The sequence below is a fragment of the Callithrix jacchus genome, chromosome 19, assembly GCF_049354715.1.
Source record: "Callithrix jacchus isolate 240 chromosome 19, calJac240_pri, whole genome shotgun sequence".
NCBI lineage: Eukaryota > Metazoa > Chordata > Mammalia > Primates > Cebidae > Callithrix > Callithrix jacchus.
Genome location: NC_133520.1, coordinates 49,694,026 through 49,713,420, shown reverse-complemented (window position 1 = coordinate 49,713,420; position 19,395 = coordinate 49,694,026). Strand labels below are relative to the sequence as shown.

Genomic DNA, 19,395 nt, shown 5'->3' with positions numbered 1-19,395 from the left:
TGTGGGTCTATGATGAGAGGCAAGGAAACAGGGGCATCTGACAACCTGTCCACTCCCACAGTCGTGGACACCTTGGTGAATCTGCCCTCTTTCTCCAGAGGGCAATCACTGGACTTCTGGGCCCATAAACACGATTCCTGGCACATTCAGAATAGGTCATCTCATGTGGCCAACCCATATTAAACAAGCTCAGGAGGCAGCTGGATAAACCGTAATACAAATAGTAGCTAACATTTGCATTTACTGAGTGCTTCTCAGGTGCCAGTATAACTGAATGCATCAGGTATACTATTTCATTTAATTCTTCTATAAGTATGATTCTAGCCTGGGCAACATAGTAAGACTCTACCACAAAATGAAAAATTAGCCAGGCATACTGGTGCATACCTGTGGTCCCAGCTACTCAGGATGCTGAGGCAGGCACATGGCCTTGAGTCTGGGAGTTCAAGGCTACAGTTAGCTGTGATTGCACCACTGCACTCCAGCCTGGGTGGCAGAGCAAGACCCTGTCTCTCTAAAAATAAAGTACAATTCCTATTTATTTATAATTGACAAATAAAAATGGAATATATTTATGGTGTACAATGTGATGTTTTGATATATGTATACATTATAGAATGGCTAAATCAAGCTAACTGACACATCCATTACCTCACATACTTTTTTTTGTGGTAAAAACATGTAAAATTTACTTTTAGCAATTTCCTTTTTTTGAAAATGGAGTCTCACTTTGACTTCAGGCTGGAGTGCAGTGGGGCGATCTCAGCTCACTGCAACCTCTGCCTCGTGGGCGCAAGCAGTTTTCCTCCCTCAGCCTCCGGGGTAGCCGGGATCACAGGCTCTTGCCACCATGTCTGGCTAATTTTTTAATTTTTGATACAGATGGAGTTTCACCATGTTGGCCAGGCTGGTCTTGAACTCCTGACCTCAGTTTCCTCATCTGTAAAGTGTCTTTAAGAATAGTACTTATGATGTATACTTGAAAATTGCTTGCCGGACACAGTAGCTCATGCCTGTAATCCCAGCACTTTGGGAAGCCAAGGTGGGCAGATCAGAAGGTCAAGAGATCAAGATCATCCTGGTTAAACCCTGTCTCGACTAAAAATATAAAAATTAGCTGGGCGTGGTAGCATGTGCCTGTAATCCCAGCTACTTGGGAGGCTGAGGCAGGAGAATCACTTGAACCAGGGAATCGGAGGTTGCAGTGAGCCAAGATCACACCACTGCACTCCAGCCTGGTGACAGAGTAACACTCTGTCTCAAAAAAAAAAAAAAAGAGAGGAAGCCAGAATCTGAAGCTAAGTGATACTATACTATAGCCATCCCCAACCTTTTTGGCGCCAGGGACTGGTTTCATGGGAGACAGTTTTTCCATGAACTGGAGGTATGGGGATGGTTTCAGGATGATTCAAGGGCATTACATTTATTGTGCACTTTATTTCTATTATTATTACATTGTAATATAGAATGAAATAATTATATGCAATTCACCATAATGTAGAATCAATGGGAGGCCTGAGCTTGTTTTCCTGCAACTAGATGGTCCCATTTGGAGGTAATGGGAGACAGTGACAGAGAATCAGTCATAGGATTCTCACAAGGAGCACACAACCTAGATCCCTCACATTCGAAGTTCACAGTTGGGTTTGCGCTCCTGTAAGTATTGAATGGCGCTGTTGATGTGACAGAGGCAGAGCTCAAGGGGTAATGTGAGCAATGGGGAGCGGCTGTAAATGCAGATGAAGCTTCACTTGCTCACCCGGTGCTCACTTCCTGCTGTGCAGCCTGGTTCCTAACAGGCCACAGACTGGTACTGGTCCATGGCACTGGGGGCTGGGGACCCCTTCTATACTATACAGAATCTATAATGCACATTCTATACAGAATCTGTACTCGATACAGAATCTATTATCTACACTCTATACAGAATCTGTACTCGATGCAGAATCTATTATCTACACTCTATACAGAATCTGTACTCGATACAGAATCTATTATCTACACTCTATACAGAATCTGTACTCGATGCAGAATCTATTATCTACACTCTATACAGAATCTGTACTCGATGCAGAATCTATTATCTACACTCTATACAGAATCTGTACTCGATGCAGAATCTATTATCTACACTCTATACAGAATCTGTACTCGATGCAGAATCTATTATCTACACTCTATACAGAATCTGTACTCGATACAGAATCTATTATCTACACTCTATACAGAATCTGTACTTAGCTGCTACACTACAGCAGCTGCTTTGTTGATTGATGATGATAACCATAATTCTCAAGTGGTCTGGAACGTTCTCACCTGCCCAGCCAGTGCACAAGAGGAGAGATCCTTGTGGACCAACTACCTAGGAGTTCACAGGACCAGAAGAAGGAGCATCGCCCACCTAGAATGTCTTAGGTCATTTCATTTAACCTAGAGACAGGAAGTGTCCTCAGCTGGGACTCACCCCCTCTCCCTCAGCCCTGAGAATTGTGGGATGGACACGGCTACAGTGGTCTCCAAGACTCTCCTTCCTCTAGGCTGTGACCCATCAACCCCCTTCTGCCTACACATACAATCCGGCTAGTCAGAAGTTGGCTGGCTAAACTGTCATGACAGCTTTCTTCTCCTTGATCAGTTTACCTGCCCACGTGGTTATCAACATCCATCATGGTCTGATGTGACTCTTTTAATTCTCTGGGAGCAAACTCAAGGGGTCGCCTCCCTGGGGAAGCTGCACTATTAACCAGTACATCATGGCCACGCATTAAAGGAGTGGGCTTGGCACGGCGCAGTGGCTCATGTCTGTAATCCCAGAACTTTGGGAGGGCAAGGTGGGTGGATCATGAGGTCAGGAGTTCAAGACCAACATGGTGAAACCCTGTTTCTACTAAAAATACAAACACAAAAATTAGACGGGCCATGGTGGCAGGTACCTGTAATCCCAGCTACTCAGGAGGCTGAGGCAGAAGAATCACTTGAATCCAGGAAGTTGCAGTGAGCCAAGATCATGCCACTGCACTCCAGCCTGGGTGACAGAGTGACTCCATCTCAAAAAAAAAAGAAAGGAGAGGGCTCAAAAAATGTTGACGCTTTGGGGGACAGCTCGGTAGAGGAGAGGTCAGGTTGGGCCCGTGTTCCACCCTTACAGCTCAGTGGTTCCAACACCCTAACAATTATGCTGTTCATGGTCTGGCCTGGCCAGGTCTAAGCAGGTCTAATCTAGGAATTTTCCTATCACCTTCCAAAGGTGATACTGTACTCGATGCCACATTTTTCTTGCAAGAAAACAAGATGTTCTCAGATTGCCTCCTTCTGTTGCTTTAAGATCACAGTTGTGTTTGCTTAGTTATAACTACAATCCTCTGGCTTCCTGAGTCCTGTCTGTGCACCCAGACAACATGAAGGCACACACAACGAAGCCAGTATTAGTGCCAAGCAAGAAGTGCTCGGTTGAAGACCGAATGTGTGGATCTGGGTTGGGTTGGTTCCATGCAGTATTAATTTCCTAGGTGCCCTCAGAATTACTGAAATGTAACTCTGTGAAGAATGGCCCACTTATGCACACACAGCTGTGTCTAATAGAATATAAGTCATCTTACAGCAAAATAGTCAAGGCAGTTTTCCACCTTCATCACCCCCTCTTTTCACATAGTGTCTAAAGTCCTATATAATCTGTATAACCAAAGTATCTTGCTTGGGTAACCCCTGAAGTTTATTATAAGGTGATCTAAAAAGATAAATATAGTTAATGACTGTCTTAATGAGCCTGACATATGAAAGGTGGCATCCCAAGAAATACCTCAGTATCTGGGTGTTAATTAATCTAAGCCTCCTCCCTCCACTGAGAGGGAGAGTGTTGGTAATCAGCCCTAGATCGATGTTTATGGTGGGAGGTTTCCTTCAACACATACCAAATAAGAGTTGCAGATGCCGCCAGATCCCATTAAACATCTAACATCTGGTAGAAAATTGAAAATTCCTTTACTATGTATGCTTTCTCATCAAGCCTGAATTTGGCTTTCCCTCAAGTTCGCTGTGATGAAATGTCTGGAGCATCTCTGTGCCTCCCCGTCTTAGTATTGAACTGTCAGAGTTACGAGATAACAGATGTTGAAAAGAATCGGTAGCTTGGGAACAACCGTGGAATTTTACCATTGTATTTCAGAGTAAAAGAGGTGATTAAAACAACCCAAGTTAGCACATAAGCCTGTTAGTTGAACCATAATTACAAGCTTCAATGATGGGAGAAAATGCCGCAATTACTATAGTCACATTCCATGACAAGACAGATGACATAATTATTGTTCTGGCTGTGACAGCCACTGCGTTTATCCTTTCCATCTGAAGTACAGAGACCCACACCTATTTCTAAGCAATCCTGGTCTATTTCACAGTACTACTGGGAATCAATTCAAAGCATCTTTGTTGGCTTTGTCTGTTTCTCCTTCTATGCCAAGAAAACAAAGCGAGATTACAGTTAATGGCACAGCCAAGTTGCAGCCAGCATGGTGTAATGGTCTATTTTACAAGGTTAAATTTGGTGCACACTCCTCTAGAAGACATCATACACTGCTTATCTTCAGCGGGCTCCTCGGGACATTACAGGTATAAACCTCCCCTCTAAATTCTCAGCAAGCACTGCAGGGTGAATTCTTGTGCTTTTTTTTTTTCCTCCTAACATTGGGAAGCATTTGAGATCCACACACCAGTTCCTAGGGGCAATCGCTAGATACTGTCTTACTTTTTTTTTTTTTTTTTGAGACAGAGTCTTGCTCTGTTGCCCAGGCTGGAGTGCAGTGGCACCATCTTAGCTCACTGTAGCCTCCACCTCCTGAGTTCAAGCCATTCTCCTGCCTCAGCCTCCTGAGTAGCTAGGACTACAGGCACACACCACCATGCCTGGCTAATTTTTTGTACTTTTACTAGAGATGGGGTTTCACCAAATTGGTCAGGCTGGTTTCGAACTCCTGAGCTTAGGCAATCTACCCGCCTCAGCCTCCCAAAGTGCTAGGATTACAGGTGTGAGCCACCGCACCTGGCTAGATACTTTCACATTATGGCTTTCAGTGGATCCCAGTAACTACTTTGTACTGTTGCTGGTCAATACGGGCAATGCTCACTTGTTGATGAATGGCCTGTGTGGGAAGAGGCTTCCACCCAGTGGGTGGGTCCTAGGCCACAGACAACATTAAGCTGAGAGTGGGTTAGGTTATACCTGAAGGTGAAAACCAGAGAGTGGAGAGTGGGCAATATGTATGAATAGAAGAATAATTCCATAGAGTCTGTCTTTGAATCCTTAAGTCAAACGTCCATAATAGTGGACTAGCCACTGTTAACTACCTTCAGCATAGGCTTCTCCACATCAAAACTTGACTGCGCACTGGGGGCTAAATCTAAGATGCTTAAGGATAGTTTGTAATATCACCAAACTAAGTAAGGGTATTTCTGACATGGCCTTCAGCACAGGAAGAGCAAAGCCCTCACTTGTTTAGAATATGATTGACCTAGATCTGCCCTGGACCTTGATTTCAAGCCCTTTTGACAGGTCAGTGTTTGTCCCCTCTGATTATCTCTCAGTTTTGATATTCCCCAAATTTTCAAAAAGAAAGCCATAATTCCATCATTTTGCAAGTTTATCATCCTGGACAAGATGGACACTCCAGGCACTCGGCTTTCACTCCTACAAATGAGAATGGCAACACCTGCGGGTTGTGGCTAATGGTTGTGGCCATTATACATTGCTGTGGTTTGAAAGTGTTGTCTCTCAAAAGCATGTTCTGGAAACAGTGCAACCATGTTAGGAGCTGAGGCCTAATGAGAAGTTATTAGGTGATCAGGGTTCCGTCCTCACGAATGGATTAATGCTGTTAACATGGGAATGGGTTCCTTATAAAACGATGGCTTTGGCCCCTTTTGCCTCTCTCTGCCTCTCTCCTTGCCCTTCCACCGTCTGCCATGGGGTAACGTGGAAGTAGTCCCTCACCAGATGCAACCCCTTTCCAGCCCCCAGAACTATGAGTTAATAAATTTCTGTGCATCATAAATTACCCAGTCTGTGGCATTCTGTTACAGCAGTACAAGCTAATTAAAACATAAGTAGTGTTCTCTTTTATATTTATGTCTATAATTCATTTTGAGTTAATTTTTATAAAATGTAAAAGGTCTGTGTCTAGATTCATTTTTGGCGCGTGGATGTTCAGTTGTTCTTGCAGTATTTGTTGAAAAGACTATCTTTCCTTCATGGTATTGGCTTTGCACCTTTGTCAAAGATAAGTTGGCTCTATAGTTTTTTCTTTTATTTCTGTTTCTTTCTATGTGAAAAGGAAGGAACAGTTGGCTATATTTTTGGGGTCTATTTCTGGGCTCTCTAGTCTGTTCCACTGCATGTCTATTCTTTTACCAATATCACATTGTCTTAATTACTGTAGTTTTATAGCAAGTCTTTCAGTCAGGTAGTGTCGGTCCTCCAACTTTGTTTTTCTCCTTCAGTATTTTATTGGCTATTTTGGGTCTTTTGCCTTTCTATATAAACTTTAAAATCACTTTGTCAATATCCCATAAGATAAAATTTGCTGGGACTGTGGGTCCGGGTGCAGTGGCTCATGCCTGTAATCCCAGCACTTTGGGAGGTTGAGGCAGGTGGATCACTTGAGGTCAGGAGTTCAAGACCAGTATGGCCAATATGGTCAAACCCATCTCTACCAATAATACAAAACTTAGCTGGGCATGGTGGCATGTGCTTATAATCCCAACTACTCAGGAGGCTGAAGCAGTAGAATTGCTTGAACCTGGGAAGTGGAGGTTGCAGTGAGCCAAGATCACACCACTGCACTCCAGCCCGGGCAACAGAGTGAGATGAAAGGAGAGAGAGATTGAGAGAGAGAGAGAAAAAAGAGAAAGAGAGAAAAAAAGAGAAAGAAAAAGAAAGAAAGAAGGAAGAAAGAAAATTTGTTGGGATTTTGATTGGGATCACATTGACTCTATAGATTGAGTTGGGAAAAACTGCTATTTTAACTATATCAAGTCTTCTTATCCATGAACATGGACTATCTCTCCACTTATTTAGATCTTTGATTTCTTTCCTCAGAGTTTTGTAATTTTCCTCATATACATCTGGTGCATACTGAATATATCTGGTATATTTTTGCCCATCCTTTTACATTCAACCAGGATCACTTTATTTTAGGTCGATGTCTAATGCAAAATATATTCTTTCTAAAGGTTAAATCTGAGAATCTAAATTACTTTTCCCACTTAACAGTTACTATTAAGATAGACATATCTGGTATTGTTCCTGTTTTATTTTGCTTTTTGAAACTTTTACATTCTTTTTTGTTTTCTAGTTTATGTTCCATGGTCTTTATTTCTTGTCCTCCAGAAATTAAGAAGTATAGGCTGGGCACGATGGCTCACACCTTAATCCCAGCACTTCAGGAGGCTGAGGTAGGTGAATCACCTGAGGTCAGGAGTTTCAGACCAGCCTGGCCAAATAGTGAAACCCCATCTCTACTAACGATACAAAAATTAGCTGGGCATGGTGATGCTTACCTGGGATTGCTTGAACCCAGGAGGCAGAGGTCGTAGTGGGCAGAGATTGCTTTACTGCATTCCAGCCTGGGCAACCGAGTGAGACTCTGTCTTAAAAAAACTATTTTATCTTTATAGCCTTAATATGTTTATAATCTTAATCAATTTCAGAAATGAAGTTATATTAATTGACTCACACCTATGAAATATGAGGAAATTGGCTACACTGATCATGCATGTTTTCCTCCAGCAACTGAACCCCTTCTCTGGTTGGAGGAATTATCTGCTTTATGTGTCCTACTGTGGGGAAACAACTATTTCTCTTAATAGATCTGAAAATGTTAAATACTCACCTTCCCAGAATCTCCTGCAACTTGGCACATGTCACTTTGCTTCTGTCTATCTGACATACATGTGGCAGACTTTGATGAAATATCTGAGAGGGAAGACATTAGGAGCTTTTGTTCTGGTGGCAGTGGCAGTAGCCCTGGCTAGAAAGTTGAGTTCCTAGCTCAGAGTGACAGTGGTTCAAACTGTAGCATGTAGTGTGGGGCAGTGACTGCAGCAATTCTGTCCTCAGATTGTTCTGTAGTGTTGTTCTGAGTGCTGTTCCCAGAAGACGAAACTTTTTTTTTTTTTGAGACACAGTCTCACTCTGTTGCCAAGGCTGGAGTACAGTGGCATGATCTTGGCTCACTGCAACCTCCACCTCCTGGGTTTAAGCGATTCTGCTGCCTAGCCTCCTGAGTAGCTGGGACTACAGGTGTGTGCGTGCCACCATGCCTGGCTAATTTTTGAATTTTTAGTAGAAACAGGGTTTCACCATATTGATCAGGCTGATCTTGAACTCCTGACCTCGTGATTCACCCACCTCGGCCTCCCAGAGTGCTGGAATTACAGGCGTGAGCCACTCCATCTGGCCTGCAGATGAATCTTAAGCCCACTTCTCTAGACTTTCTGACAATTTTACAAGCTATTCAAAACTCCTTTAATAAATTCCTTTTCTAATCAACTTAGATGCCCATCAACAGTGGACTGGATAAAGAAAATGTAGTATAGATACACTATGAAATATGATGCAGCTATAAAAATGAATGAAATTGTGTCCTTTGCAGTGACATAAATACAGATGGTGGCCATTATCCTAATTGAATTAATGCAGGAACACAAAACCAAATACCACATGTTCTTATTTATAAGTGGGAGCTAAACATTGAGTACAGATGGTTACAAAGATGGGAACAAGAGATACCAAGGCCTACTTGAGGGGTGAGATGGGGAAGAAGGTAAGGGCTTAAACACTGCCTGTTGGGTACTCTGCTGACTACCCGGGGGATGAAATCATTAGGACACCAAACCCCAACAACATGCAATTTACCCACACAACAAACTTGCACATGTACCCCTGAACCTAAAGTTAAAGTTGAAGCTAACCAACGAACTAAATGAATTCATTTATATTTACTCAGCCAGGGTAAGCTTCTGTCATTTGTAACAAAGACCCTTCAACTTACAGGTTGCCATATTTATACCCTCCTCTTTTCTCCCTCCCACATTTTAATGTAATTTTTTTTTTTTCTGTCTGTCACCCAGGCTGGAGTGCAGTGGTGCACTCCAGGCTCAGTGCAACTTCTGCCTCCCAGGTTCAAGCGATTCTCCTGCCTCAGCCTCCTGAGTAGCTGGGATCATAGATGTGCACCACACTCAGCTAATTTTTGTATTTTTAGTAAAGATGGGGTTTCACCATGTTGGTCAGGCTGGTCTCGAACTCCTGACCTCATGATCCACCTGCCTTGGCCTCCCAAAGTGCTGGGATTATAGGTGTGAGCCACTGCACCTGGCCTATGTAAGTATTTTCTAGAATTGTCACAGTCTACTACTGACAAGTACTTATTTTTTATATCATATAGATTTCTGAGAAGAATGATAAAAATTGCATTTTGTAAAAGTGGTCACCATAGTTATTCTTAATTCTAAGTTTACATTGATTGAATAACCACTGTAATTTCTCTCATACCATGCCATGCCAGTGTGGAAATTACTGCAACTCAGTCAGCTGCCTGGATCCCATGTTACACACGTGTACATGCAGAGTCCAGAGGAAGCAGGAGACCACCTGGGCCATGGCACTGGCAAGAATCCTGAACAGGAAGGTCATCTCTTGAGCAAGTCAGAGGCTAAATAAACAGCATGGCAGTCGACCGGGTGCAGTGGCATGCCTATAATCCCAGCACTTTGGGAGGCCAAGGCAGATAGATCACCAGAGGTCAGGAGTTTGAAACCAGCATGGCTAACATGGTGAAACCCCATTTCCACTAGAAATACAAAAGTTAGCTGGGCTTGGTGGTGGTGGGTGCCTGTAATCCCGGCAACTCGGGAGGCTGAGACAGGAGAATCACTTGAACCAGGGAGGCAGAGGTTGTAGTGAGCCGAGATTGTGCCACTACAGTCCAGCCTGGGTGACAGGGTGAGACTCCATCTCAAAACACAAACAAACAAAAACACAATGTGGCAGTGACTAGAAGAACCCCGACAGTCCCGGGAATAAAGAACACCCACATGGGCTGATGAAAGCTCTTCATCGGGCTGTGTTTGCTTATATTTGACAGCCTCTCAGGGTGGAACTTTTAAAATATGACAGTGCTGAAGGCAGTAGACTGCCTAGTCATTCCCATGGAGTTCGACGTCAGCCTCACTGGTGAACTAGTGTTCTTTTTGCTGCTGCTACGGATGTGCGAGCATTCCATGAGCTGACACAGATGGACAGAGGTCCCTTTTACCATTTGGGACCTTCAGTCAATGCAGTAAGAAAGTTGTCTGATGCCCAAATCTGAAGGCTATTAAAAGTAAGAATTGCGAAGACTGACTCTATCATGCTGATAAAGAATGAAGCAGAATGCTAGGACTGAATATTATAACCTGGCAAAGACCATGTGGATCCTAGAGATAGATTTCTGAGGCAGATCACCTCTGGAGGGCGATGACTCAGACTAATGTCTATGGTGAGTGAAATCGTGGGTGTTCTGTCTTTCAACAGTACTCTAAACAGGGGTCTCCAACCCCATGGCCATGGACCAGGACCAGTCTGTGGCCTGTTAGGACCCAGGCTGCAGAGCAGAGGTGAGCAGTGTGCAAGTGAGCATTACCACCTGAGCTCTGACTCCTCAGATCAGCGGAGGCCTCAGACTCCCATAGGAGAGTGAAACCTGTTGTGAACTGTGCATGCGAGGGATCTAGCTTGCATGCTCCTTACGAGAATCTAATGCCTGATGATCTGTCACTGTCTCCTAACACCTGTCCTGTCTAGTTGCAGGAAAACAAGCTTAGGGCTTCCACTGATTCTACATTACGGTGAGTATGTAATAATTACAGAAGTAAAGTGCACAATAAATGCAATGTGCTTAAATTATCCCCAAACCAGCCCCTACCACCTGTGGAAAACTTTTCTTCCATGAAATCAGTGCTTACTGCCAAAAAGGTTGGGGACTGCTGCTCTAAAAGACAGGAGAGACTGGGGAAAATGGCAGTGCTATCTAGTGAGAATGAGACGCTACCAGCCCTAGCCATCATACCTGCAACAGACCTGTGTTAAAACATGTGACTGAGCTGTTCCAAGTACATGAAGCCCATCCTTTGGTGTGACCAATACCTCCTATGACTGTGTGTGTGGATCCAGACACGTGCAAGACCCTCAGCTCCTGCTCGGGAGGACCTTCTGACTGAGCAAGAATTTTCTCAGAAGCTTTCTTATAATCTTAATGTATATTATTATGTGTAAATTAACATAATTATGCACATCTGTATCTCCTTTAGTGAAATTCCATGGAATAAAATGAAATAAGTTTGCTAAAGAAAAGCAGCACATATGTGCATTATACTTAAATTGCTCCATAATTGAGAGTATATCTATGTTGCCGTGGACATAAATGGCCACTTGGTTGGTTAGAGAATTGGTTGTAGATGCTGTTTCTCCTTAGGCTGACATTTTCAGAACTGCAGTGAAGTGTTGTCCAGATTGATATTTTCCTCCTTTGTGGGTGAGGCAGTGTAGTGCAATGATAGTGCCCAAGGTTCTGGGTTTGTATCATTTCTTCATCAAATGACAACTCTGGACTTATTTTCTTTTTTTTTGAAACAGAGTTTCACTCTTGTTGCCTAGGCTGGAGTGCAGTGGCGAGATTTCAGCTCACTGCAACCTCCACCCCCTGGGGTTCAAGCGATTCTCCTGCCTCAGCCTCCCGAGTAGCTGGGATTACAGGTGCCCACCACCACACCCAGATAATATTTGTATTTTTAGTAAAGATGGGGTTTCACCATCTTGGCCAGGCTGGTCTTGAACTCCTGACCTTGTGATCCACCTGCCTCAGCCTCCCAAAGTGTTGAGATTACAGGTGTGAGCCACTGCTCCCAGACTCCTTTTCTCTTTTTTGAGACAGAGTCTTGCTCTGTTGACCAGGCTGAAGGGCAGTGGCATGATCCTTGCTCACTGAAACCTTCTCCTCCTGGGTTCAAGCAATTCTGCTTACTCAGCCTCCCAAGTAGCTGGGACTACATGCTCACCGCCATGCCCGGCTAATTTTTGTATTTTTAGTTGAGACGGAGTTTTACCATGTTGGCCAGGCTGGTCTCAAACTCCTGGCCTCAAGTGATCCTCTTGACTTGGCCTCCCAAAGTGCTGGGATGACAGGCGTGAGCCACTGCACCTGGCCTGGGCCTGGTTTCTTGTCTGTGCAATGTGGTACACATAGCACCAACATCTTAGCGCTGTGGTGAAAATTCAAGCACCTAACACATATTAAGGATGTATCTAGGCTGGGTGTGGTGGCTCACGCCTGTAATCTCAGCACTCTGGGAGGCCAAGGTGGGTGGATTGCTTGGGCTCAGGTGTTGGAGACCAGTCTGGGCAACATGGCAAAACCTGTTCTCTACCAAAGTACAAAAATTAGCTGGGTGTGGTGGTTTGCACCTGTAGTCCCAGCTACTTGGGAGGCTAAGGTGGGAAGATTGCTTGAGCCCGGGAGGTAGAGGCTGCAATGCAACACTGCACTCCAGCCTGGGCAACAGAATGAGACCCTGTCTTAAAAAAGAAAAAAAGAAAGATAGAAAAAGAATGTAATCAAAGTTAGGGGTATCTGTCCTAAGTAACCGCTTCTTCTGCCTATATTCTTCTTCTTTTTTTTTTTTTTTTTGATGGAGTTTTGCTCTTGTTGCCCAGGCTGGAGTGCAATGGTGCTATCTTGGCTCACTGCCACCCCCTCCTCCAGGGTTCAAGCGATTCTCCTGACTCAGCCTCCCAAGTAGCTGGGATTACAGGCGCCTGCCACCATGCCCAGCCAATTTTTGTATTTTTCATAGAGACAGGGTTTCACCATGTTAGTCAGGCTGGTCTCGAACTCCTGACCTCAGGTGATCCACCCGCCTCAGCCTCCCAAAGTTCTAGGATTACAGGCATGAGCCACCATGTCCATCCTCTTCTGCCTAGATTTTTAATGGGCTCTTTATTATTAGTATTGTTTTTGTTTTGCTTTTTGCTATGGACTGACTTTTTGGTGGGGAAGTGGCTCTTTCCTTTTGAGATTAAGTACCTCAGCAGTATTTGTGTCTCAGTGTGGATCACTTCTCTCACAGTCTTTTCTAGAATATTGCAAACAGTTTGGACCTGCAGATTCAGATCTTCCTTTATTTAATAAAGCCGTTTTACAGAAAATACTTAAGAGTATTTTCTATTCCATTTATTCTCTCTGCCAGGAACATGCGAATACAAATGTGGGAATGCTTTTTTTTTTTTTTTTTAAAGATGGGGTTTCAACATGATAGCCAGGCTGGTCTTGAACTCCTGACCTCAGGTGATTCACCCACCTCGGGCTCCCAAAGTGCTAGGATTACAGGCGTGAGCCACTGCGTCTGGCCAAATGTGGGAATGCTGTTGTCAGTCTGGATTTCTATCACCTTCTAATTACTCTGGTCTGACACTCCATCTGTTTCGTTTCCTGTGTGCCTTTTGGAAGCCTGCTCTAGGTGATCCCTGTGGTTTTCCACAGCATGTGTGACACTCTGCTCTTTCCAATGGGGCTCCCATCCCCCTCCAATTCTTTCCTTATCTTTTTTACCTCCCTTTTCAACTCATTAGTTTCAGCTCTTCTTTTTTTTTTTTTTTTTTTGAGATGGAGTTTTGCTCTTGTTCCCCAGGCCGGAGTACAATGGTGCGATCTTGGCTCACTGAAACCTCTGCCTTCCAGGTTCAAGTGATTCTCCTACCTTGGCCTTTAGAGTAGCTGGAATTACAGGCATATGCCACCATGCCCAGCTAATTTTTGTATTTTTAGTAGAGACTGGGTTTTACTATGTTGGCCAGGCTAGTCTCGAACTCCTGGCTATAAGGTCTTTTAGGCTGACAGATGGTGCCATGGATGCCATGGTAACCTCTGTGACCTGCACGGACACTCCATATGAGTTCCTGGAACTCAAGTTCCAGTCGAAGTAACTGGAAAACCACAAAAGGAGAAGAAATGATCCACCCCTTCAGCGCCTAATTAACCTGAGACATTCTTCTATTGCTCCTTATTCCCACTTCGATTGATAAGGCAACTGGGCTTTGTAGCCAACCTTGGTCAACCTCGTGACTCCAGACCCTACAACCTCCTCCCAGCTTGCAAAAACTGCCCTGAACTATAACCTGTAACTTTCCACTGCCTACCCCAAACCTATAATGCCAACTCCTATCCCACCGCCCTCTACTGACTTTCTTTCTGCACTCAGCCTACTTGCATCTGGTTGAATAAACAGCCGTGTTGCTCACACAAAGCCTGTTTTGGGGGAGTCACTTCAGAGAATGCATTTTAACATTGACTTCAGGTGATCCACCCACCTCAGCCTCCCAAAGTACTGGGATTATAGGCATGAGCCACTGCACCCAACCCAAATACATTTTTTAAAAGACAGGGTCTCACTCTGTCACCCAGGCTGGAGTGCCATGGCACAATCTTGGCTCTCTGCAACCTCGACTTCCCAGGTTTAGGTGATCCTCCCACCTCAGCCTCCAGCTAGGATTACAGGTACATGCCACCACACTTGGCTCATTTTCTGTATATATATATATGAGTGTGTGTATATATGTGTGTGTTTGTGTGTGTGTGTGTGTGTGTGTGTGTGTGTATAGTAGAGATGGGTTTTCACCATGTTGCTTAGGCTGGTTTTAAACTCCTGAGTTCAGGCAATCCTTCTCCTTTGGCCTCCCAAAGTGCTGGGATTAGAGGTGTGAGCCACTGTGCCAGCCTTAAAAAATTCTACAATACGACTATAGAAAATTGGGTAAAGGGTAGGAATAGCCAATTAGCAGAAGAAGAATTTAACATACAAATTAGTTTAACCCCAGTAACAGTCAATGAAATATATGTCAAAATAACAAGGTATCAGCAATAAAGAGACGGTGTGACATAAAGGTTGAGAGTGTAGCTATGGAGATAGACTCCCTGATCTCCCAGCCCTGGGCTATCACCACTTGCCAGCTGCTGAGTTTTAGACAAGTTAATTAATCTTTATAGACCTCAGTTTCCTCCTTTATATAATGAGTATCCACTTCATTGGACTGCTATGAGAATTGAGTGAATTTAATGTGACTTGCTCAGAACAGCGCATAGTGAATACTCACTCAGTAAGTGTTGGCTATTATTATTATTATCTGTTAAATTGGCATGGCATGATGGTGTTTTGGGGGAGAATTTGGGAAAACAGACGTACATTACTGATACAAATATAAATTGGTACCTCTTTCCAAAAGGAAATCTGATATCGATTCAAACACTTTCTTGTGTACATAGTCATGTGTTGCTTATGACAGGGATGTGTTCTGAGAAGTGTCTTGTGAGGTGATTTCATCATTGGAAGAACATCACAGAGGATGCTTCCACAAACCTAGATGGTCTATTCTATTACACAATAGGTATAGCCTACTGCTCCTAGGCTATAAACTTTTAAAATTTTAAATAATTAACTAATCAATTAATTATTTTGAGACAGAGTCTCATGCTCTCATCCAGGCTGGAGTGCAGTGGCATAATCAGGGAACTCCTGGGCAATCCTTCTACCTCAGCCTCCCAAATAGCTGGGACTACAGTGTGCACCACATCCAGCTAACTTTCTTGAATTTTTAGTAGAGACAGGGTCTCACTATGTTGCCCAGCCTGGTCTCAAATTCCTGAGCTCAAGTGATCCTCCTGCCTTGGCCTCCCAAAGTGCTGGGATTACAGGAATGTGACCATACAGAATACTGCAGGCAATTGTAACACAGTGGTAAGTACTTAGGTATCTAGACACATCTAAACATAGAAAAGGTGCAGTAAAAATACGATACTAGAATTGTTTTTTTTTTTCTTTTTTGAGACAGAGTCTAGCTCTGTCACCCAGGCCGGAGTGCAGTGGTGTGTTTTCAGCTCACTGCAACCTCTGCCTCCCAGATTCAAGTGATTCTTATGCCTCAGCCCCCTGAGAAGCTGGGACTACAGGTGCGCCACCACACCCGGCTCATTTTTGTATGTTTAGCAAAGACAGGGTTTCGCCATGTTTTCCAGGCTGGTCTTGAACTCCTGACCTCAAGTGATCTGCTCACCTTGGCCTCCCAAAGTGCTGGGATTACAGGCATGAGCCACCATGCCGGGCCAAAAAATATTCAGTACTAGAATCTTATGGGACCGCTGTCATATATGCAGTCTGTCGCTGACTAAAACATTTTTTATGTAGTGCCTGACAGTATATATATCTCTCTCTCTTTTGACCAAGAGATTTTCAGTCCCTAGGAATTTATCCTAAAGAAATAATCAGATGTGAACATTTTATCTATCAGCTTGCTGCAGCGCTTCCCTAAAAATAAGACTCACAGTTGGAAATAACTGAAACGTCTAAGGATAGGCGACTGGTTAAATACATCATTGTACATCAGATGATGGGGAAAATAGAGATTAAAAAGGACATCTTAGGAGAATATCTCCTGGCCTGGACATATGATCACAATATACTGTTCGGTGATAAATCAGGTTATAAAAAAGCAATAAATGTACATTAAGGCCATAGTTTTATAATAAATGTAAAACATATTGATGGAAAAACATCAAAAGGTAGTGATTATAGATCATTCCAATTATCCTTTTTATACTCATCAGCATTTTTCAAAAATTTTAATACAAGCACCTAATCTCAGCACTTTGGGAGGCCAAGATGGGAGGATCATTTGAGGTCGGGAGGATCATTTGAGGTCAGGAGTTCAAGACCAGCCTGGTCAACATGGTGAAACCCTGTCTCTACTAGAAATACAAAAATTAACTGAGCGTGGTGGCACAGGCATGTAATTCCAGCTACTTGGGAGGCTGAGGCAGGAGAATCACTTGAACCTGGGGGGCAGCCATCTGGCTCAAAGGTTAGTTTTAAGACTTAGGTAAACTCCTCAAATTCCTTGGTTTCTGCTTTAATTTATTTAACTAAGGGGACAGGGCTGCCTTCAGCCAAGAACTGCAGAAAAAAACTTTAGGCCTCCTAAAAGGGTTTGAGACTAATATGTTTGCTTTAATATTTTTGCCACCACCTTGACTGAACTCCTAAACGTCACCTGAAATTCTATTCCTGCACTCATGTTTCCAGGAGTCTACAGAGCACAGGCCCAACAGTACACTGATCTGTCAACACTCAGCAAATAAAGCTTGTGCTCACAAAATTAATCCCAGCCTAAGGGCAGCCCGTGTAGGAATGGTGAGCACACCAACCCGTGAATGTTGACATTACCTGCCAGGGTAAATGAGACTGGGCATCATATTCCTCGGCCAGTTTTCCTTGGCCATTCCATCAGTTGCTTCTAGTCCCTGGCTGAAAGTTGGGCTTGCTCAAGGGTGTCTGTCCACCCCAGAGCCTCCTGAGTCACAGTCATGGGGGTGACCCCATTGTCTGTGATTTCCCTTTCCTCTGGGGCAGGAGAATCAGGGTACCCTGAGGGAGGCCAAGTGGAAGGCAGCGTGGAAGCCCGCCTGGGAGCCTGAGTCCTGGCTCCGCCTGGGGGCTCTGCATGGGGGAACACGTCCCAGCAGCTGAACTCTGCATTGTGGCTGCACAGGCTGGCTTCAGGAACAGTTTTCTCCAGTGAGGTCTCCTGCACTTCGCTCAGCTCAGACCTGCCATAACCACACGTCAGATTTTCTCTATTTAGTCATCGATGTTATATATGTACTTTTCTAATAGAGTTTTACATTGTTTGAACTTCTAATGGGTGAGAAAAAGAATAAGGCTATGATGGTATTCTTTCCCTGAGAACCCATATAGTTTCCAAAATTCATCTTTCATGTGCTCTTTTTCTCTTTTCCCCTCCCTCCTCCCCTCCCTTCCTCCCTTTCTTTCTTAGATGGAGGCTTGCTCTATCTCACAGGCTGGCTCACTGCAACCTCTGCCTCCCAGGTTCAAGTGATTCTCCTGCCTCAGCCTCCCGAGTAGCTGAGATTACAGGCACCTGCCACCATGCCTGGCTAATTTTTGTATTTTTAGTAGAGAAAGGGCTTCACCATGTTGGCCAGGCTGGTCTCAAACTCCCAGCCTCAGGTGATCCACCCACCTTGGCCTCCCAAAGTGCTGGGATTACAGGCATGAGCCACTGTGCCCAGCCTATCTCTTTTTTAGAAATCTGTGTATTATTTTCCAAGCTTTGTGCTTTTTTGTGAGGCTATACAGGTTCTATGGTGAATCCTCCTCAGGCCTGTGACAACCTAGAGGACATTACATGTTTTTAGCTGCTGATAAGAGTCTGCAAAGAACACACATCTTTGTTGGGAGATGCTTTGATGTGCTTCTAGGCAAGATGGAAAAGATCACATGGGGTGGGGTGGTAATTTGGGAGAAAGGCCAAGCAGCAGGGGATTCTCAATAAACATTAAACGAATGGAGGTAGGGAGGAGATCTCTGAACCACACTGGGTGTGGGTTTAAGGTCTTGCTGTGGGCTATGTGGTATAAAGCCTCGATCCACATCCCCTACTTAAAAAAAAATCTATATTTGCACTTGTGCTTTTGTGCAAATGGGGACAAACAGAACTTTAAGATGATAATGAATATTTCAGCTACATTTTCCTCCACAAATCATGCAAACCTCTCTGAGTTGGCGCTATTACTGTTTCTTACCTTTGTAACCCCAGAACTGCTTAATGCAATTATATTTTCCCTTCTCTTCCCAGTGACAGACCTCCCCTTTATTTTCTTGGGCAGCAAATGCCATCTTCTCCTTCCTTCCTCCTTAGACACTCTCCTGAGCACAGTAAGCTACAGAGCCTGGCGGTGGGCCTGATAGTTAGCCATACACCATGCCATCCCGGGGGCTCCCTTGTTTTCCTGCTGGCACCTGCCCTTGCCTGGGATGTCCTCTCTGGGTCCCCATCTGTCCTGCTCTCACCTGGGAGCCAGCTCTTCGGGCCTGGGAGTTGCCATGATTCCTCCCATGGGCCCTCCAGCTGGTCCCCATGCAGCCCGTTCCCCTGCGTGTGAACATTCCCTGCTCTGCATTCTCACCATGTGGTCAGTAGGGGCCTGGTATTTTCTTCTTCCTTGGAAAATCCTTCTGAGTGTTTTCATTTTTTTTTTTTTTTAAGACTGAGTCTTGCTCTGTTGCCCAGGCTGGAATGCAGTGGCATGATCTCGGTTCACTGCAACTTCCAACTTCCTGGCTGAAGAGATTTTCTTGCCTCACCCGAGTAGCTGGGGCTACAGGCACATGCCATCATCCCGGCTAAGTTTTGTATTTTTAGTAGAGATGGGGTTTCACTATGTTGGTCAGGGTGGTCTCAAACTCTTGACCTGGTGATCTGCCCGCCCTGGCCTCCCAAAGTGCTGGGATTACAGG

At 44.3% G+C, this 19,395-nt stretch overlaps 1 protein-coding gene across 2 annotated transcripts in view; it reads right to left on the bottom strand.

Annotated features, from left to right (window-relative positions):
- The window catches only part of GNG4 (G protein subunit gamma 4), an 82,553-nt gene that overhangs the window by 7,746 nt on the left and 55,412 nt on the right, over positions 1–19,395 (bottom strand). The gene's annotated exons all lie outside the window — the stretch shown is intronic.